Source organism: Cnephaeus nilssonii, assembly GCF_951640355.1.
Source record: "Cnephaeus nilssonii genome assembly, chromosome: 18".
Classification (NCBI taxonomy): domain Eukaryota; kingdom Metazoa; phylum Chordata; class Mammalia; order Chiroptera; family Vespertilionidae; genus Cnephaeus; species Cnephaeus nilssonii.
Genome location: NC_137089.1, coordinates 5,910,362 through 5,929,657, shown reverse-complemented (window position 1 = coordinate 5,929,657; position 19,296 = coordinate 5,910,362). Strand labels below are relative to the sequence as shown.

The following is a 19,296-nucleotide window of genomic DNA, read 5'->3' as shown; positions in this document are numbered from 1 at the left end:
TGTATAGAGACTTGTGTTATAGCCAAGCACATGTTCTTTTTTTGTGAATGTATCTTGTGCACCTGTGTAAAACGCTGTTCTTTAGGATTTAATTAGGTCCTGGTGGTTGACAGTACTGTTCAGATCATCTATTCATTGACTACTTTTTTTCTAGTTGTTCTATCAATTACTAAGAGTAAGGTATGAAAATCTCTTTTGATTACAGGATTATCTCTAGATGTACTTTATCAATGTTTGCTTGAGGTATTTTGAGGCTGTCATTTGGGGTATGGATATTTGCCATTGTTATGTCCTTCTGATGACTTGGTCCTTTTATCACTAGGAAACGATTTTCTACATCTCTATTATAACTTTGCCTTGATTTTATCTGTGTTATAATTCTCTCCCTACTTTACGTATTGCTAACATAGCCACTCCAGCCTTCTCAAGCTTACTTTGCAATAATTATAAGTTGTTGTGAAACCAACTACTTCAAAATCTATTAATTTAAAATGATAAACATTTGTCATCTCACAGTTCTGTGGGTCAGGAATTAACCAAGTGGCTTAGCTGAGTAATTCTGGTTCAATATCTCTCAAGAAGTCCCAGCAAAGCTGTTGGCCAAGGAGGCAATCACCTCCAGGCTCCACTTAGGCTGAAAAATCCACTCCTGAACTCACTCAGGTGGTTGTTGGGTGGTCTCAGTTCTTCACGGCCTGTTGAACTGAGGGCCTCGGTCTCTTCCATGTGGCTTTTGACAGGCTTGTCTGAGTGTCCTCAAACTATGGCAGATTGGTAGCTTTCCCCAGAGCAAGTAGAGAGAGAGGGAGATTTGAGAAAGAATCCATGAGGGAAGCCACAGATATTTTAATGAGTTAATCTTGAAGGTGTCTTCCTACAATTTCTACCATATATTTATCAGAAGCAAGTCAGTAATTCTAGCCCACTCTAAAGTGGAAGAGATTACACAAGGTATGAATACCAGGAGACAAGATCTCTGGCTACAATCTTAGAGACTATCTACCACATGGTTTTGATAGTATATCCTTGTTATGTCTATTTATGTGCAACCTATCTGTGTCTTTTTATTGAAAGTGATTCTCCTGTAGACAGTCGAATAGAGTCTTGCATTTGACCCATCATGGAAGTCTTGTCCTTTCATTGGAGTGTATATATATATATATATATATATATATATATATATATATGCCTTAGACCGGTTGCTATGATGATGCACTGACCACTAGGGGGCAGACGCTCAATTCAGGAGCTGCTCCCTGGTGGTCAGTGCGCTTCCACAGCCAACCTCCCATGGCGGGCCAACCTCCCACAGTCCCTACCCCCGGCCTGCTGGCCCCAATCGGCCTTGATCAGCCCTGATCGCTGGCCAGGCTGAGGGACCCCACCCATGCACAAATTCGTGCACCGGGCCTCTAGTTTAAATATAACATTGAATGTAATTATTGTATGGTTGAATTAAGTCTACTAGTTTACTCTTTCCTATTTGTCCCATCTTTTGTTGTTGTTATGAGTGTTGTTCCTCTTTCCTGCCTACATTTGAATTATTTGAATGCTTCTTTGAATTTAATTTTATTGTATTGGATTTTTACCTTCACCTTGACATAAAATGTAGAAAGAAACCTTGCAATCATATACACCTATTCACCACTCCCTTTCTCTTCTGTATATTGCACTTGTCATTATTATTGTACATACATAGAATCCCAATAAGACAATGTTATAATTTTGCTTTACATGGTAATAACTAAATTAAATAGTTTGAAAGAGAAATGGTCTTCCATTTTTACCCAATCATTTACTTCTTCCAACGCCCTTCATTTCTTTTTGGAGATGCACATTTCTATCCAATATCATTTCCTTTCAGCCTAAAGAACTTTCTCTAGTATTTCTGGCAGTGCGGGTTTCCAAGGGCTGCATTTCTTTAGTTCTCCTTTACATGAAATTGTTTTTATTTCACTGTCTTCTGGTTTCCATGGTTTCTGATATGTAGTCTGTGTTAATTCAAGGCATGTTTTCCTTGTATGCAATGTTTCATTTTTCTCTGTTTTTAAAATGTTCTCTTTCTTTGTGGTTTTCAGCATTTGACTATAATATGTGGTGGTGATGTACCTAGGTGTAACCAGCCCATGATGATCAAGTGCAGAGTCAAAGAAACTGATTTAGATCATAAACTAAAAGCAGATGTAAGCTACTGGGGGGCAAATACTAAGCTGGCTTCCACAGTGACCCAGCTCAATGGCCTTGTAGGAACATCTACCACGTAATCCATTGGGCAAAAGGGATCTATACAGTATATGCAGGGTAAGAACTGTGATTTCCAATGTGCTTGTGGTTTATCATTTCTCAGTGAAGTGACTCCCAGTATGAAATATATGAAAGAGAAATATAATTGAAAGAGGCTTAGACCTTGCATCTCATTCCAGCTCTAATATACATTAATAGGAACAAGCCACACTCCCTCACTGGGCTGCCAATTTCTATGCATAAATCTGGGGGCCTTTTTCTTTCTATGTTTCAAAGATTCTTTAAGCCTGCAAAGGACTCGACAGTGGAAAACGACTGGGTATACTTTGCCAACATCTCTCATCAACCCACATTGCTGCATTGTGCTCCTTAGCTGATGAAGGAAAATGGGGGTTTTATCTTTATACCAAATATAAAATTAAGTCATCTCTTCACTGAACTCCTTGACCATGTTACTCTTCAAATTAAAGGGTCTATCATATCCAGCCTCTCCAGATGGATTTGTGGGTTTGGTGTTTTTTTCCCTTAGTGGAGTACAAGCTGTCCCTATGTCTTTATTTTTTAAATGGTTAAAGATGTGCTCCTTGTGTAAACAAACTGTTGTATCCTTGGTAACAGGAAACACAGCGACCCAGGCAATGCGGAGCTTGGGCCAGGAGATCTGTTTTATCTGAGTGGATCTGTACTTTCACTGTTTTGGTTAGGTTTAATTTCTGTGGGAACTTTTGATCCATCTTAGACAAAGATGTAGATTGGTAGACCTGCAGATTGTTATGACAAGTTTAAACTTATTTAAAATCGGATGAATTAAAAAGTTTAAAGTAGCCTCAGAGATCAATTCCTCTAATTTACTAAAGTAACTGAAGCCCGTAATACTAAAATGAGTGTACCAACGGAAGGAGGTAAAAAAGGAAGAATTTATTGATGGCTTGCTAAATGCCAGGCCCTTTATATTACATGCCTTGCAGGTCATCTGTGCTGTCCAGAACATTTTTGGAGACATTTGGCCCACACTAAAAAGGTCCTTGATATTTGGTCCTGTTCCAAATGTCCACGGAGACATTTTATTCTAACAGTCAGTTTAGGCGCAGCCTTCTTGGGAATAGTCAAATTCAACAACACATATACAGAACCCTGTATAGTACATAATAGGTCTCTAATGCAGCTGAGTGGATGCTCTAATTATGACTTCATCATAGTGTAGGATCCTTTCTGAGTGCTGTTGGATCTGGTTGACCAGTATTTTGCTGATTATTTTTATACCTATATTCATCAGAGATATTAACCTGTTGTTTGCTTTTCTTGTACTGTCTTTTTCTGGCTTGGGTATTAGAGTAATGCTGGCCTCAGATGAATTTGAAAGTGTTCCCTCCTCTTCCATTTGATATTAAGGAGGTCACAAAATTAAACTCTGAGCTTCCCCCATGCAATCTAAATGGCCAAAATGGACATCTTTATCTGTCTCTATGAACGGAAAAGTCCTAGGCTTAAAAACAAACAGAAGACCATTCTTGATTTGCTTCTTACTAGTTGTGTTACCTTGTGTATATAATTTAATCTCTACTGATTCTCAGTTAGTTTATTTGCAAATTAGATATAAGATCCCCTTTGTCCTATGTCAGCAATGCAGGTTAGGAAAGATGTTTGGGAGTGGACCAATCCAATGCTGGCTCAGAGTAGGCATCAGCAGATGCTCATGAATGTGACCCCAGGCACAATGGGGAGATTTGTCTCCAGCAAACTCCTAACATCTTATTTCTGCTCCCCACCCCGACCACATGGTTCCCTCTGTTTGCGTGCTCTTTTCTGCAACACACCACACTCACAAACATACACCATGGCACAAATATTATACAAAAGACACCTGGACTTCAAATTTGGATTGGAGATGCTGGCATTTGCCTTCTCATTTACACTCCATTCATTCTCACAATTCAGTTGGCTAAACTTTCATTGGTGTAGCCTCTTCTTTACCATTATATTTCCTACCTTAGTAGCTGTCAAGTGGCTGAAATAAATTTGGTCTCTTGCTCAAATTTATCTGTTCTATAGACTCTCTCTCCCCAATGCCTGGCCATAGATATTCTCCAGCTCACAAAGTTGGCTGGCAATGAATGGTTGCTAAGGTGATTCTTACAGTTGTACTTGATTATAATCTATTTTATTATAGCTAGGAGCAGCTGTTTTCCACTGGGGCCCTTGTTCCTCATACAAACACAACGTACCCTCCTCTAATTGTAGCATTAAAAGTAGTGCAAGGAACTAAAAATCATACGGCTCTTACAGATATGATTACTGTTCACGTTTTATGTGAGCCTTACTCAGTTCACCCCCACCCACCCCACCTTGATATAACTGACTTCTACTTCTTGTTGCCCCTGTTAAAGCCTGTGCAATTTCAACCCAAGGTCCATTTAAACATTGGGAGTAGGAACTATGTCTGTTCATTTGTGTATCCCAGCATCTAGAATAGTACCTAACATGTTGAAATAGAGAGAGAAGAGGAAATAGAAAAACATAGAAAAGAATTAAATGTTTGAGTTGCAAAATTCTTGTCTCAAAATCGTAGAAGTAGTGAGTAAAAAGGCCGAAACAGACCCATGTCATTTGGTTCTAAATGGGAGCCTAAGTTCTGATATATTTTCCTCTAGGTTTAGGAATTTTTTATAGGAAGGTTAAGACCCTAAAACAGTGATGGGCAACCTTTTGAGCTTGGTGTGTCAAACTTCGCCAAAAAACTGAGCATAACTCGGGTAGTGTGTCACTTTGAGGAAAAAACTAACTCCAAGATTCTAGTCGCAAATGTTTCATCCTCAGGAGCAGCAAATGTTTCATCCTCGGCATGCGGCCGCGTGTCATCAGAAATGGCTACGTGTGTCAGTGCTGACACGCGTGTCATAGGTTCGCCATCACTGCCCTAAAAGAATCTCCTCCTGGAAATTCTATTCAACTCAACAGACAAACTCCAACATGCCCTTGCCCCAAACATCGTACTCTGCTCCAGGAATGCATGGGTAACAAAGACATTGCCCCAGCAATGGGAGGCTAGTAGTGTGGAAGGTCATGCAAACCCACACACACTGTTAATAAAATGTATACAAAGTAGGTACTGTGTGTGTCTGATAGAGAGTTTGCACCATACACAACATTTAATCTATGGTGAGGAGATCATAGAATGAGGGGATGTTGAAGTTGTGGTGGAAAGGGTCACTGAAGGCCATCTAAGAAGATAAAGGGATGGGGTGGCAGGAAGAAGGAGGAGGGACACCTGCTGTGGGCACAGCATGGCAGGCATGGGAAAGTGAAAGCATATTTGACTGGGGAAGAACCATTCTTAGAGCAGAAATATGTATACAAAGTGGCTGAATATTACATGGGAAAGGTGAGGAGGAACACTTGAGAAAGGGTATTGGATACCATGGGTCTGCGCCAAAAACACATACCTGACCATTCTCTACTCAGCCCTGATGGAGGAAACCGGAGGCAGAGAGAGTGTGAATTGTTAAATCAATTATCCACTTGATTTTCCATGCTATAACCCAGAGCACAGATATAGTGGCATGGTCCCCACTAGACTTACTGCAATTTGCCTAGGTACTCTTTTTCTGTTTAGTTCCTGAGCACCTAGACAGAGGACTCTCACAGACAAATACTGGTGATGCTATGTTACAATTGTACATTGTACTTTAAATGAGCTCATTTATAATGAAGCATTTAAATGTTTCTGAGACTTGTTTTTATATACCGTATTTTCTGGCGTATAAGACAACTTTTTAACCCAGGAAAATCTTCTATATGCCCAGTCGTCTTATATGCCAGAAAATATGGTAGATATGTATATGTGTGTGTGTGTGTGTGTGTGTGTGTGTGTGTATACATACACACACACACACATATACACACATATGTATGTATACTTATATATGTAACACTAACATATGTAGTGTTAGTGCTATTATATTATATACTAGAGGCCCAGTGCATAAAATCGTGCACAGGTAGGGTCCCTAGGCCTAGCCTGCGATCAGGGCCATCTTCCGCCCGCTTGCCAGTCCCCAGTCCTGCCCCACCACCTCCATTCACCCCGGTTCCCCGTTGGCCAGGCGATCAATCTGAGCCTGCGGGCCGGAGGGAGGGACCAAGAGGTCTGCCTTCCACCCACTCACCAGTCCCCAGCCCCGCCCCGTTGCCACCCATCCCGGTTCCTTGTGGTTCTCCATTGGCCATCCAGCGATCAGAGCCTGCGGGCTGCGGGGAGGGACCGAGAGGTGGTCAGTGCACCTCATAGTGATTGGTCGATCAGTCATTCCAGTCGTTAACATTACGGTCATTGGCCTTTTATTATATAGGATTACTGATGCTAAAACAGTGTTTAGTCATTACTAATATATATTTAGTATAAACACCTCTTGCAGGGTGGTATGAGTTTTAAGCATACATATTCTATTACTACAAAGTAAGATTTATCTAAAAATAATTGCTTTGCTGTTTTTACAAGGCACATATCATACCTTTTGCCCCAAATCATTTAATTTATAAGCAATTATAATGACTAAAGTTTAATGAGTGTATGCAAGCATGCGAGACACCGTACTAATCCTTCCTCAACATATGTTTATAAAATTGTAAAACAGTTTAATTTATTTCAGCCACTTGACAGCTACTAAAATGTTTTACAATTTTATAAAAATATGTTGAGGAACGATTAGCAGCATTATCCTCTTCATCATCATCATTACTTTGTAGATGAGGACACTGAATATCAGAAGGGCCAAAGAACTCGCCTGAGCGTATATGTCTAGAAGGATACAAGAATTAGAATTTGCAACAAGGAAGGCTGACCCAAAGTTTATATATGTAACCACTAGGCTAACCAGCAAGAAATGGAGCTGGTGAATTTAATCTGCCAACTTCCATCTGTCCCGGGCTAGGCAGGCAGTTAGCAGCAGGCTTGAGCTAGCAACCAAGGATGTTTTGCTTACAGCCCAGGGCAAGTCTTCAGAAGGCCAAGGAAAAGTGTATTTCTTTGAAACCCTCCAGTGTCTGTGGACCCAGGGGCTGCTTCCCTTTTTGTCAGGTGCACCTGAAGATACGTCACAACACCCTCCCCTCATATGACCAGGGCCACTTAAAACAGACATCTGTACAATGTGCTTAGAAAGCCCAAACAGAGAGGCAGAGACAGAGCTAAGGGAGCAGCATGAAGCCACTATCTTCCTGTGCCTGAGAGCTGCGGTCCGCCCCTAGCTTCTTGCCTCACACTGTGCCGTAGGAGACACTGTTTATCCTTGGTCGGTTTCCATGGCAACCACATCTCCCACAGCATTATCTTTTCATTATAGGAATTGCTAAAAGAATACATATATATGGAAAATAATTAGGAGTTTTTATCATACGCTTCCGCCAGAATGTGGCAGGTAGGGGAAGGGGCAGAAGACTATAGGACTGCAGCAGAAAATCTCAGTAGTGGGGGCAATTTTATTAAACAGAAGATGGGCTCTGGTGTCCAACGTGAAGTGTAATTTCCTGCCTCCGCTGCGGGAAGGCGTGCATCCTCCTTTGGACTCACGGGTGGTATGAGAAGAGGTAAAAAAGGTTTTACACATGGAATCTTAGTCCTGACTAAGGTTCTATCCAGATTCATGAAATTCAAGTGTTCAAGGAATCCAGTAGCTGAGAGCTGCTGAACCCCCCTAATCCACGCACCCATGTTCATTGTCAGTCAGTAAGGCACTACTTCACTTGGGGGCCTGAGACTTTAGGACAGAGCGGCTCCTTTGGGGAGCCTTTGGAAATAAGGTGAGGTCAGCATAATCACTGGAGTGGTAATCAGAAAGCCTGCTTTCTACTCCTTGATCAATACTTTAACAAGCTGTGTGACCTAGAACAGGCATCAACCCCTCTACTCTTCAATTTTGCCATCTATGAAACAAGAGGTTCGGATACTATGGGCCCACCAGGCTCTGCAAGTCTGGGGCCCACAGATTGGTGCGCTCTGGAGAGCAAAGTCAGGATACCAAGGAAAAAAAGTAACCAGAAAAGGGCTAATCAGGGCTCCTGTTTTCTGCCAAAATCATGCTTTTGTGTTGGGCAGTGTGCTGTGGGCTTTAGGTGCATTCTCTCACAGAACCCTCATGATACTACTAAGAGGGAGAGCTTGTCATTCCCGTTTTACAGAAGACATAGCTGAGGATTAGCAAGCTACAGCTGATGTGCAGCAGAGCTAGCCTTCAAAGCTAGGTCTTCCTGACTCTAACACAGACACGGCCTCACACCATAACCCGGCAATGGAGAGGGATAGAATACCTGGCTCCCAAGTCCCCTTGAACACACATGTGTAATACGCTATGTTTGTTAACCACCAAACCCAAGACACTGAAGACAAACCAAGGTGCTCCTATCTCAGAGAACAAAAGACCAGGCCGAGGCATCTCTCCGCGTCACTTTTACCTGCAATTAGAAAGTACCTGGGTATACGCACCCATGAGAGCAGGACCTGGAAATCAGGGAAAACAAGTTCATGTTCAGATCTGCCCTCCCCAGCCCTCTCATCCTTCCCCACCAGCTCTCATCACTGGAAGACAAAGAGATGGCATATCCAATGTCCTCTTAGAGACAGTGAGGCTGCCTGAGGATAGGGATTCTGCGACCTTAAGATGGAGAACACAGCTTGGCACACAGTAGGTAGCAATAATATTGAATAAAGGGTTAATGTCCCATATGTATCCCCTTTTGTTCTAAGCTACTGATCTTAGAATAAGATCAGCCTTTGGCCTCTACTTTGTTGCTCCCAGATTTCTCTCAGGTATAAAACCTGTCTGACTACCTTCACAATACTGCCATATTCACATGGGTTCCATTTTCCCAGAGACCCTGAACCTGTTATATTGGTATAACTGTAATAGTGCCCCTTTCACTTTCAAAAGTATCTAAGTTTAGACAATAAATGATATGCATTCCCTATATGCTCCATCCTTTAGAGCTGCACTTCGTATCCCCTTGGAACTTAAGGGGACAGAGACAATGTAAGAAAATATTTTCTAAGAGTTTGAGTTGCTAAACTTTGAAATAATTCAATAGCAAGGATGGGACAGCTTATTCCCTCAAGATCTTTAGAAACAGAATTAAGCTATACCTCATTAATAGGACCCTGGGGTCCTTGCACCTGGGTTCAAATCTTGACTCTGACTTTGTAGCTGTGGGACAAGGAGAAGTAAATATTATATTTAACCTCTCTGAGCCTCTAAACTGTAAAATCAGAGTGAACAGCGATTCACAAGTGTGATAGTTAAATGCATTTTATAATAAGGATCGATCCTGAAACCAGTTATGTGGCGATCAAATTTGCCTGTCCACTATGGAATACACTGGGTTGGAGACTGTAGCTTGAGTGATTATGATAATCAAGGTTTGTAATATAATTCCTGAGTAACAGACATCTCTATGGAACCACAGGCTGCTCCATTAACATATAGCATGGAGTCACCAAGAATGCATGAGTTTCAATAACAAGCTACTCTGCAAAATAAAAGAGTAAAGAAGCCCAAGTAATGCATATTTAATCCCTTATCAATTTCAGAATCCTCTACAAACCCCTCCTTCCATGGGGAGAAATGAGAGAACAGAACGAGAGAGAAGGGTCAGGGCTACTTCGAAGAGAACAAGGGAAAGAGTCTCTTTTATGGGCCCAGGCAGAAACTCTAGAAGGAGAAGAAAATATTCCACCTACACAAAAAGACAGTAAATGAGAAGCGAGGGACAGGATGTTACGGTGTTTTAGGCAGGGACACAAATAGAGCTTCGCTGGCTGATGTATCTGTGAGAAAAAGACAACAGGTTGTCAGGCTCAGTATTTTACTAGAACAAACAAAGTCATAAAATCTAGCTAGTCTGGTCCCTGGTATTCCACAGGTCCAGGGCAGCAAAGGTTTAAGGCCAGTCACTTCATTTTATGGATGGTGATGTGATTGACAGCTAGAACATCTAGATAGTGAAACAAAATTCTAATGAGTGTCCATATTTTCAGCTTTTTCCTACTGTTTAACCAATGGCAGTTATTGATATTGACTATCCCTCTCTTGTGCTGCTGATGCTTTGCCAGCAGGTAAGTGCGCCGCATCTTCAAATGTCTCTTTCCCTAATAGTTTTGTTACAGGACACTCAGGCAGAGGCATTATGCAGGCAGCAAAGCATTCTAGAGAGATTTTTTACGCCAGAAGATCCAAGTATTGCAACTTCAGATACTGCCTAACATATGATTATTGTAATATCATGATCATTATGCTGCTGCCTTAAACGAGATTTTGCCGCAGCTGGCTTTTTTCATTTGTTTTGGGGGTTATAATCGAAAACAGTAGCTTGCAAGGACAAAAAAATCAATATAGACTGCTAAAAATACCTTGGTGTTATCCCAGCTTTCAATTCTGCCAGCCTTGAACGGGAAGGGAAGAATAGTGGAGATGAGATGGGTTTTCAGGCCTTGGCATTTAGGATTCTATCTGATGATTTCCAATCAACGCACCAGAAATATCCCCGACCTCTCTCTTGGAAGAGAGGCTTTCCGGCCTTGTTTTCCAGCGGCACAGAACCCATTCTGGAAGCTGTACTTCTGTGGTTCTCCATGTCACCCCGCCATGTTCAGATTCTGGCTCAGAAGGCTGGGTGTGGTGAAGTGCCATGGAATGGGCATGTGCATGTGTGTGTTGGGATCGGGGAGGCACGTGTACACTTCGTGTTCCTGGAAGCATGATTTCAGAAATTAGGGGAGCCTGGGAGTAATGCCCAGATTCATAAGAAAAGAAAAAACTCGTTTTCTCAGTCTCCATCTACAATGAGGAACCTTGCTCCTTGGGCCTGGGCCAGGTGCCCTCTGGCGTGTGACATTTTCTCCAACTGCAGGAAGTATTTTCTGGTAAACAGCCTTTCACTACTGTGATGGGAGAAACTGGGATTGGACAGGGGTTGATATCAAATTTAATATTAAATAGAGCATTTGCTAAGACCCTTTCTGGTGCCCAGTACTTTATCAGACTCTTTGGGGAAAGTAAAATTCAAAACTCTCACTCCTTTACAAGTGATTCACTTAACATGCTAATAATTAGCATTGAAGTATAAGTCTTGGGTGGGTCTGTGGCAAGAATTTAAAGGAGAATATACCATAGAGACCATCTATATTGGTTTTTGAGAGGAGGTGGGGGATGAATGGGACTTTAAGGATAAGTAGGATTTTAATAAAGTGAGGACCAACATGAGAGGCATGCTGATAACAGCCGGTTGATAATTCTGGGGATTTTGAGCAGATGAAGGGCTGAACCTATTGTCGAGTTATTTAGAGCAGTTGCTTCCATGTCATTTTGAGCCAGCACTGAATCTTAATTTAACAAGTGAGCTCTGAAATCAGCGAGGTTTGGGTTTTAAATCTGTGTTCTCTCCTACAATCTTGGGCAATTTACTGAACCATTATTAACTTCAAATTCCTGAAACAGGTAAATAATACCTGATGAAGAGCTATTGAAGATAAAAGGATATAATTTCTTTATTCAACCAATGTTCCTAATGACATTTTTGTGCCAGGTATATAGATTTCAAAAGTTCTAAATACTGAAGTATAAAATGCAAACAGACCAAAATGATTATGTAAATTGTCCATCGCATGGCAAACAGTAATGGATAGTTCTTAATTGGATGCTCTAAGCTTTATGGAGAGGTGCTGACGTGGTAGGAATTGATTAAGGAATATAGATCTTTCTTGAGTGAGTAGAGGGAGTGCAGGTGGGCAGAGAACTTGAAGACAGAAACCAGATAAGAAGCCATTGTGACAGTCCACGTAAGAGTGTCACCTACGATTGGGGCAGCAGATAGGAAAACTGCTGAGTGATGGGGGGTCAACATGGCACAGTCTCCCCTAGAATTTTATGCCAACATGTCCAGGAATAATTCAGAGTTTGCAGTCTCACCCATCATGAAGCAACCATCGCCAGACTTTCCATTGAGTATATAGTAAGGCATCCTGACCTTTATTTACTTCTGAGGACAGCAGTTTTCCCAGGATCCCAGTTGGGAAAGAGGCTCATAAATAAACCATTTTGCTTGTTCACTGAACTAGACTGTCATTGGCGATGATGTGCTGACTCAGGTGATGCTGAGTGCGTTGGAATGTTAGCATGAAGGTCTTTGAGGAAAAAAGAAACAAGACTGCTCTCCCCTGAAGTCAGAGGAAGCAAAACTGAGGAGGCTGCGGTTTGGGCTCATTAAAGGATCTCCAGTGTATTCATCAAATGCCTCATCAAGGGTTTTATTATCAACAAAGGGATTCTCTTTTCTCTAATTGTATATGCCTTAGAGCCTAGGAAATTGCCTCTTCTACAGGTAAAAAAAACACCAGAGGCCCTCCCTGCAAATAAACATGGGACTTTTTTTGGTTTTTTAAGTCATAAGCTGACTTACAGAGGAAAAGCAACAATAGGAATAACAATGTTAATGGAGCTCTTGCCATAGTCTAGACTAGAGCACTTACCCTTTGCTAGGTGCATTATCAATATCTGAATTAATCAATTTAGGTCAAGTGTATGGAGGACCTAGTGCGTGCTCATCTGTGATGGGGACCAAAACTTAGCTAGGAATGAGAGAATAGCCTTCATCATGGAAAGACCAACACCATCTTAAAGTAGAAGCTCACAAGAAAATGCCAAACCATACTTTCCCAGTAGAACATTGGCCCAGACCACATCGGCCTCCTAATGGCGATATCCTGGAAATCCCCCTTTCCCTGTTTTCCAAGTCAAGACCTCCCTCCCTTTTCTGGCTTCATGATCTCCTTTCCCTTTCGGTCAGTCATTTCTGGTCCACTCTCATCAATACCAACCTATCCCTTCCCCTCTTACCTCCCACCTCTCCACCCTGCCAAGGAGCTCAGTAGTACAGATGGAAACCAGAGAAAGAGCTCTGGCCGGGGTTATAGCACCTGGGTTCAAATCTTGGCTCTGTTATATCTGTGTGACCGTGAGATAGATCTTTAACCTCTCTGAGCCTCATTAATAAAATGGGTGAACACTGGTTCACAAGCCAGTATGATAATTCAATGTGTTTCTGTATATGTGTGTGTGTGTGTGTATACAGATGTAAGATGTATATGCATGTAAACATCAATATCTACGTATATTCACATATCTAGATGTTAATATAGACATATACCATAGAGTTGATGACATAAATCTCAATTTGTAATTATCAGTTGCCTCTTTACAATTCTGTTTCTTGCCACAAAATTGCAAGCTCCATCAGGAAAGATTATTAGTCTGTCTTAGTGTCCCATCCACAATACCTAAAACAGTGTCTGGAACATAGCAGGTATTCAATAGATATTTTTGTAAAAATAAATGGATGAATTGTAGCTGTTTAATAAATGTTTCTTTCTGAGCCTCAAGCAAACATTGGGGATTTTTACTTCTGTGTCCCTGCTTCGACCTACTGGAAGAAACTCACGCAATCATGCTAATTTAACAAATTTATGATGTTCAATCTTTGCCAGGCTCTCAATGTTTTTTGAACATGTGTCTGTAACCGGACAACCAATGGGTCTGGGCTGCCTGTCACTGCTTGAGCCAATTAAGCAGAGACAGGGTTGAATCACATATGAGCGTTTGTTCCAATACTGCCAGCAGCATGGGAGGGCAGCAGGTCAGCCATGAAAACCTGCTCTGACCCCCCTTGCTAGTGGGCTGGTTATTTACACATGAGGAAGAAGATAGCTATGAGCAGCTGGGAGACAGCTATGTGTAACATGGAAAAGGGAGGGTGGAGTCTACAGTCCGGCCTTCAGGAGCTCAATGTCCGATAACAAGGTGGCTAATCTATGATACTACAAACAGCTCAGCCCGTTCCTGGGACCGGAGAATGGTCAGCGTTCCTGAGAAAAACTCCCGGAGGGGGCCAGAGTCTGGGCACAGCAACCAAATCAAACTGTGTCCTATCCTTGGTCAAAATGTATTTCTGTTCTGAGTGATGGACCCATCGAGGTATCTTAGCATCTTATCTTTTTACAGTCTTGCTTCATCTTCCAGTTTCCCAGGATAAGAAAACCTCTTATCTATAGTTAGTAAGGTGAATAATTATTAGACAACTGTGGCTCTATTCTCATTACACGCCCTTCCCCACTGTCCTGTCTACTCAACTTCCTCTTTTTTCCAAAGCTTCTGTTTCTAACCATCATCTTTCTCCTTGAGTCCTCCAGTTCATCAGTGGACTCTCCCTTCTATTCGTTTACAGAGAAAACTAAGAGCCCCAGTGACTTCCTTCGGCCTTTCCTGGCCCTGCTGGCTCCCCTGGTTGTCGGGGCTGTGGACTGGGACTGTCCCGGGCCTCCAGCCTTCAGGTGGCAGGTCGTGGGACTTCCTGGTCTCCATAATGGTTTGAACCAATTCCTATCACAAATTTCCATGCATTGAAATGAAAATGCCCTCTACTAGTCTCCAGTGGAATTCCTCAAGGTCATCGACTCCTAGTGTGAAGGGAAATACAGACAAAAGCAAACTAAAGAAAAAGTTGGAATGAATGGTAGTTCTTTAAGAATTAACATGAAACTTATGGGTGAGCAAGAACCGAGGCCTAAAGATATAAAAAATATTCTTACCTTAGAAGGCTATTCATCTTGGCAGCACGTCACCACTGGGGTCTGGAAGAAACAGCAAACAAATAACAGATAAAAACACTGTCTTTGATGTACAAAATACGTTAAAATGATGTTTGCACACTAGTGAACCACATGACACTCATATAATGATTGAGGTGTTTCTTTCCCCATTTTGTAAATGAGGGGACAGAGGCTCAGGGAATTGAAATGACTTGCGCAAGGTCACAATCTTCAAGACTTTGTGGCTGCAACATAACACCAGATCTTCTTACACCAAACCCCAGGCTCTCCCCATCACACTACTCTGACATCTATTGGCCTTGGCCTATGTCACAGAGCCACAGTCCCCTATTTTATGTTCCAGTTTTTGCTCTAGTCCTTTCTCCCATGACTGGCTCTCGAAATGGCTACCACACCAGGTATGTCCAGTGCAACCGTTAAAAACCGTCTCAGGAGCTGGGTTATCTGCTTTCACAGCCTGGCTCACACTCACCAGATGCACAATGTTTAGCAATTTCCATAGTCTAGTTGTTCTTCATCTGTAAAATGGGGATAATATTATCCTAATATCACACACTTATCTGAAGATAAAATGAATGGACGCAAGTAAAGCTCTTGGAACAGTGCCTGGAATCCAGAAAGGAGTCCACAAGTGTGAATTGTCCTTACATAACCAAGGAAGGTGTGGTTTCCTTCTTCTTGCAACTTTGTGGTTCATTTGAACAGCAGGTGCTCAGAGTCACATTATCAAGAGCCTACTAAGTGCCACCTTTTAAATCGTTGGCTCTGCCCTGATGTGCTTTGACTTGTTTTTGAAGTACTGATGCAATTCCTTCCTTCTGCTTTACCCGCTACCTAGGTGTGCCTGGGTTGATCCCCTTTGCCACCTTAGCAACCTTTCTCCTATCTTTGCCCTCCGTTACAATCCAGGGAAGTATGGCAAGGAGAATTTCTAGGAATGGCCCCCAAGATCCCATCCCTAATCCCCAGAACTTGTGAATTGCTCCGGTAATGGTGTTATGCTACATGGCATAGTTAACCTTAAAGGGAGGTTAGTTATCTAGGTGGTTCTAATCTAATCACATGAGCCTTTAAAGCAGGAATGGGGACCATCCGGCCCGAAGGTCGTATAAGAACTCAGGAATCATTTGGCCGGGCCCTGCCAAGTCACTAGGGGTGAGTTAATTAAATGTTTGACCAAATATAGCAGGCTAATTTTTAAGTTGATAATTTCATATGGCCTGCGAATGATGTTATAAATATCCAAATGGCCCTTGACAAAAAAAAAAAAAAGAAGAAGAAGAAGAAAAGGTTCCCCACCCCCGCTCTAAAGGAAGAAAGCTTTCTTTAGCAGGTTGCAGAAGAGAAAGTCAGAAGGATTCCCAGCGTGAGAAGGAATTGACATGCTCTGGCCTGTTTGAAGGTGGAAGGGGCCACATGAGAAGGAATGTGGGCAGCTTCTAAGAGCAAACAACAGTTCCTGGCTGAAAGCCAGCAAGGAAGCGGGGGCCCTCCATCCCACACCTGCAAAGAACTGAATTCTGCCAGCACCTGAATGAGCCTGAAAGTGAGTTCTGTCTCCCAAAGTCTTCAGAAGAGAGGCCAGCTGGCCCAGCCCTTCATTTTAGCTTTGTGATACCCTGGGTAGAGCCCAACTTCGCCGGCCCGGAACTCCTGACCTAGAAGCCTGCAGGATAATGAATGGGCGTTGTGTTAAAATGTTAGCTCTGTGACCATTTGTTCTGGCAGTGTGAGAAAGTGGATCCCGTCAGGCACTTGCCAGTTTACTCTTCGGGAAAATATTTGTGCTGCTGGAAGGCAGCTAAATCCAAGGTTCATTCCCCACCACGTCGAAATGCAGAGCCTTTACTCTGAAACGGATGCCTCCACTGAGTGTCTGACAATTGGGGACGGGGAGGAAGGACAAGGAAGAAATGTCTGAGACAGAGACCCAGCACAGTTAAGGCCTCCAGGTCGCGTTTCGACACCGTGGTGATGGAACGGCTGTTGTCGATATGGGACGTTTATAGAAGTGGTTTTGATTTATACTTCGGGAGCATGAATTTGTAGAGGAACATGTTAGGAGCATAGACTCTGGGGTCAGATGTCTCTTGCTAGCATGGAGCAGCTGTGTAACCTTGGACAAACCACTTTGCCTGTCTACGCCTCACTTCTCCTCTCTGTGAAATGGGGAGAGGGACCGTGTCAAATGTCATGGTCTGCTGCGAGGGTTACATCAGAGCATGCTGTATGAAGCCTTCCTTCAACACCTGGCACCTATTAAGTGCTAAATAAATGGTTCCAGTTATAATTATGCATGTATTCATCCAAAAAGTATGTATTAATCATCTGCTCGATGCCAGGCATTGCTAGGCAATGTGAGAACACAAATATGAATAAGGACTAGCCTCCGCCCTCAAAAGTGTCAATGCAGTGTGTCCATGTGTATTTGTTTCATTTATTCATATATGTGAATTTTACGTGTGTATGTGTGTGTGCTTTGTGTGTGTTAGAGGTGTGGGTGGTGTGAACACAGCCCTCCCTGAAACCACCAAAGAACAAAGTACTCCATTCAGACCTAAGGGGAGGGGCGGGTTGCAGACCCCAGCATCCGTCTTTCTCCGGGAACACTGACGGTATGACTATTAAATCATTTCAGAGGGCTAGCGCTGGGAGGTCCCGGCAAGGCCTCCCCTCACACCCATCGCTCTGGCACTGAGACGAATGTTTTGCCTCATACATGCCACAGGAAACAGGCTCCCCATGCCAAATAATTTCGCCCAGTCCTACCCTGGGATGGGGGGAAGCAAAAAGTGATCCATCAGCTGGGTTGTCTGAGAGCCCTGGACTCCCCGAACAGACCCATTAGCTGAAAAGGTAAATATTTACTCTGAGCTCATCTGAATAACCCAGAAAAGGGGACTGTTTTTTATCAATAATAAAAAACACTCCCACCTAAGTCTGGTTTTAGAACTTTCTGTCTTTACTTCTTCCCTGCCTTGACCCACTCCAGCTTCCTGTGAGAGACTACATCAGGATTTCCGCGCAGAGACGGGGGTGGGGGGAGTGGATGTGAGCGCGAAGGAAACCGCTCTGATGTTTTCTTTTCCTCAGCAGAGTATGTGTGGCCTCAGCCTGGCTCTCAGGACACAGGTAACCGAAATATTTGCCCTTGGGGAGAAGGTGCAGAATGTTCTCTTAAAATGTGCCAACCGGTGAAATAGGAGATTTTAGATAAACAGCTTTCGAGGGACCCCATTTCCTGAGCTATGCTTTGATCACATGACAACAGCACCAGTGAAAACACTTCTGTTATCCTTTCAAGGGAGATGTTGGAGAAAAAACGCCAGCCTGGGTCACAGAGGTGAGGGTCTGGGCACCCTGGAGGCAGGAGTACGCAAGGGCTGGGGTGGACCTGGGTGTTTGTCTCTCACATCCTGAGGCCTACTTTCTCTTTTCACCTCCCTCCTAGCCTCCTTTCTGGAAGCTAGACTGCATGGGCAAAAAGAGCTCAGATGGTGGAAGCAAAATAATGGCCTTCAAGCACAGGCCCGATTCAGGGCCTGGAATATAACAGACACTCAGAACGAGTGGCATGAAGGAAAGGTTCCACTTTCTGTCCACCCGTAAGGGTATTCTTGAACCGCTTTGAGCCTCCACTTCTCTGCATGATGGAGAGAACACCTGTACACACACACCCTGATGGCAAGTGTAAGTTAGCAGATATCTGTGCACGTACCTAGCACAGACACTAGTGCACCCTGGGACCCCGGTAAGTGTTAGCACAAGTCTTATCATTAAAGAGCTTGGGAAATTGGCCAATGTATTGGAACCTGATTATTATTATATTGTTTAATCCTTACATGAGGATATGTTATTGATATTTAGAGAGAGAGGAAGTAAAGGAGAGAGGGAGGGAGAGAGAGAGGAAGAGAGAGAGGAAAGGAGGAGGGAGGGAGACAGAGAGAGAGAGAGAGAGACATCAATGTGAGAAGAAACATCACTCGATTGCCTCCTGTATGCACCACAACAAGGGATCGAACCCACAACCTAGGTCAGTCCAAAGGCTTGCACAGGTACTCAGGCTGAGGTCTGCAGGAGAGGCTGAGCACCCCTGGACTGGGTGGAGATAAACATCCTCCTTGGAGTGTTTGCATGGACTCAGTCACTGGCCTCCCAGCGGCTCTGTCATCCAGGCCAGAAGCTTCATTAGATTTGGGCTGAGGCTGCCCAGGCCCTGCAGGGCAGTTTCATATCCTGTGGACATGGTCAGGGCAGTGGTCGGCAAACTGCGGCTCGCGAGCCACCTGCAGCTCTTTGGCCCCTTGAGTGTGGCTCTTCCACAAAATACCACAGCCTGAGTGAGTCTATTTTGAAGAAGTGGCGTTAGAAGAAGTTTAAGTTTAAAAAATTTGGCTCTC

General features: G+C 43.1%; 1 long non-coding RNA gene across 1 annotated transcript in view; it reads right to left on the bottom strand.

Annotated features, from left to right (window-relative positions):
* LOC307114360 overlaps positions 1-19,296 on the bottom strand; it is a 421,289-nt gene that overhangs the window by 293,018 nt on the left and 108,975 nt on the right. Inside the window, exon 2 of the long non-coding RNA XR_013815002.1 lies at positions 14,876-14,917. This is a non-coding gene — a long non-coding RNA (uncharacterized lncRNA). The remainder of the gene's footprint in view (positions 1-14,875; positions 14,918-19,296) is intronic.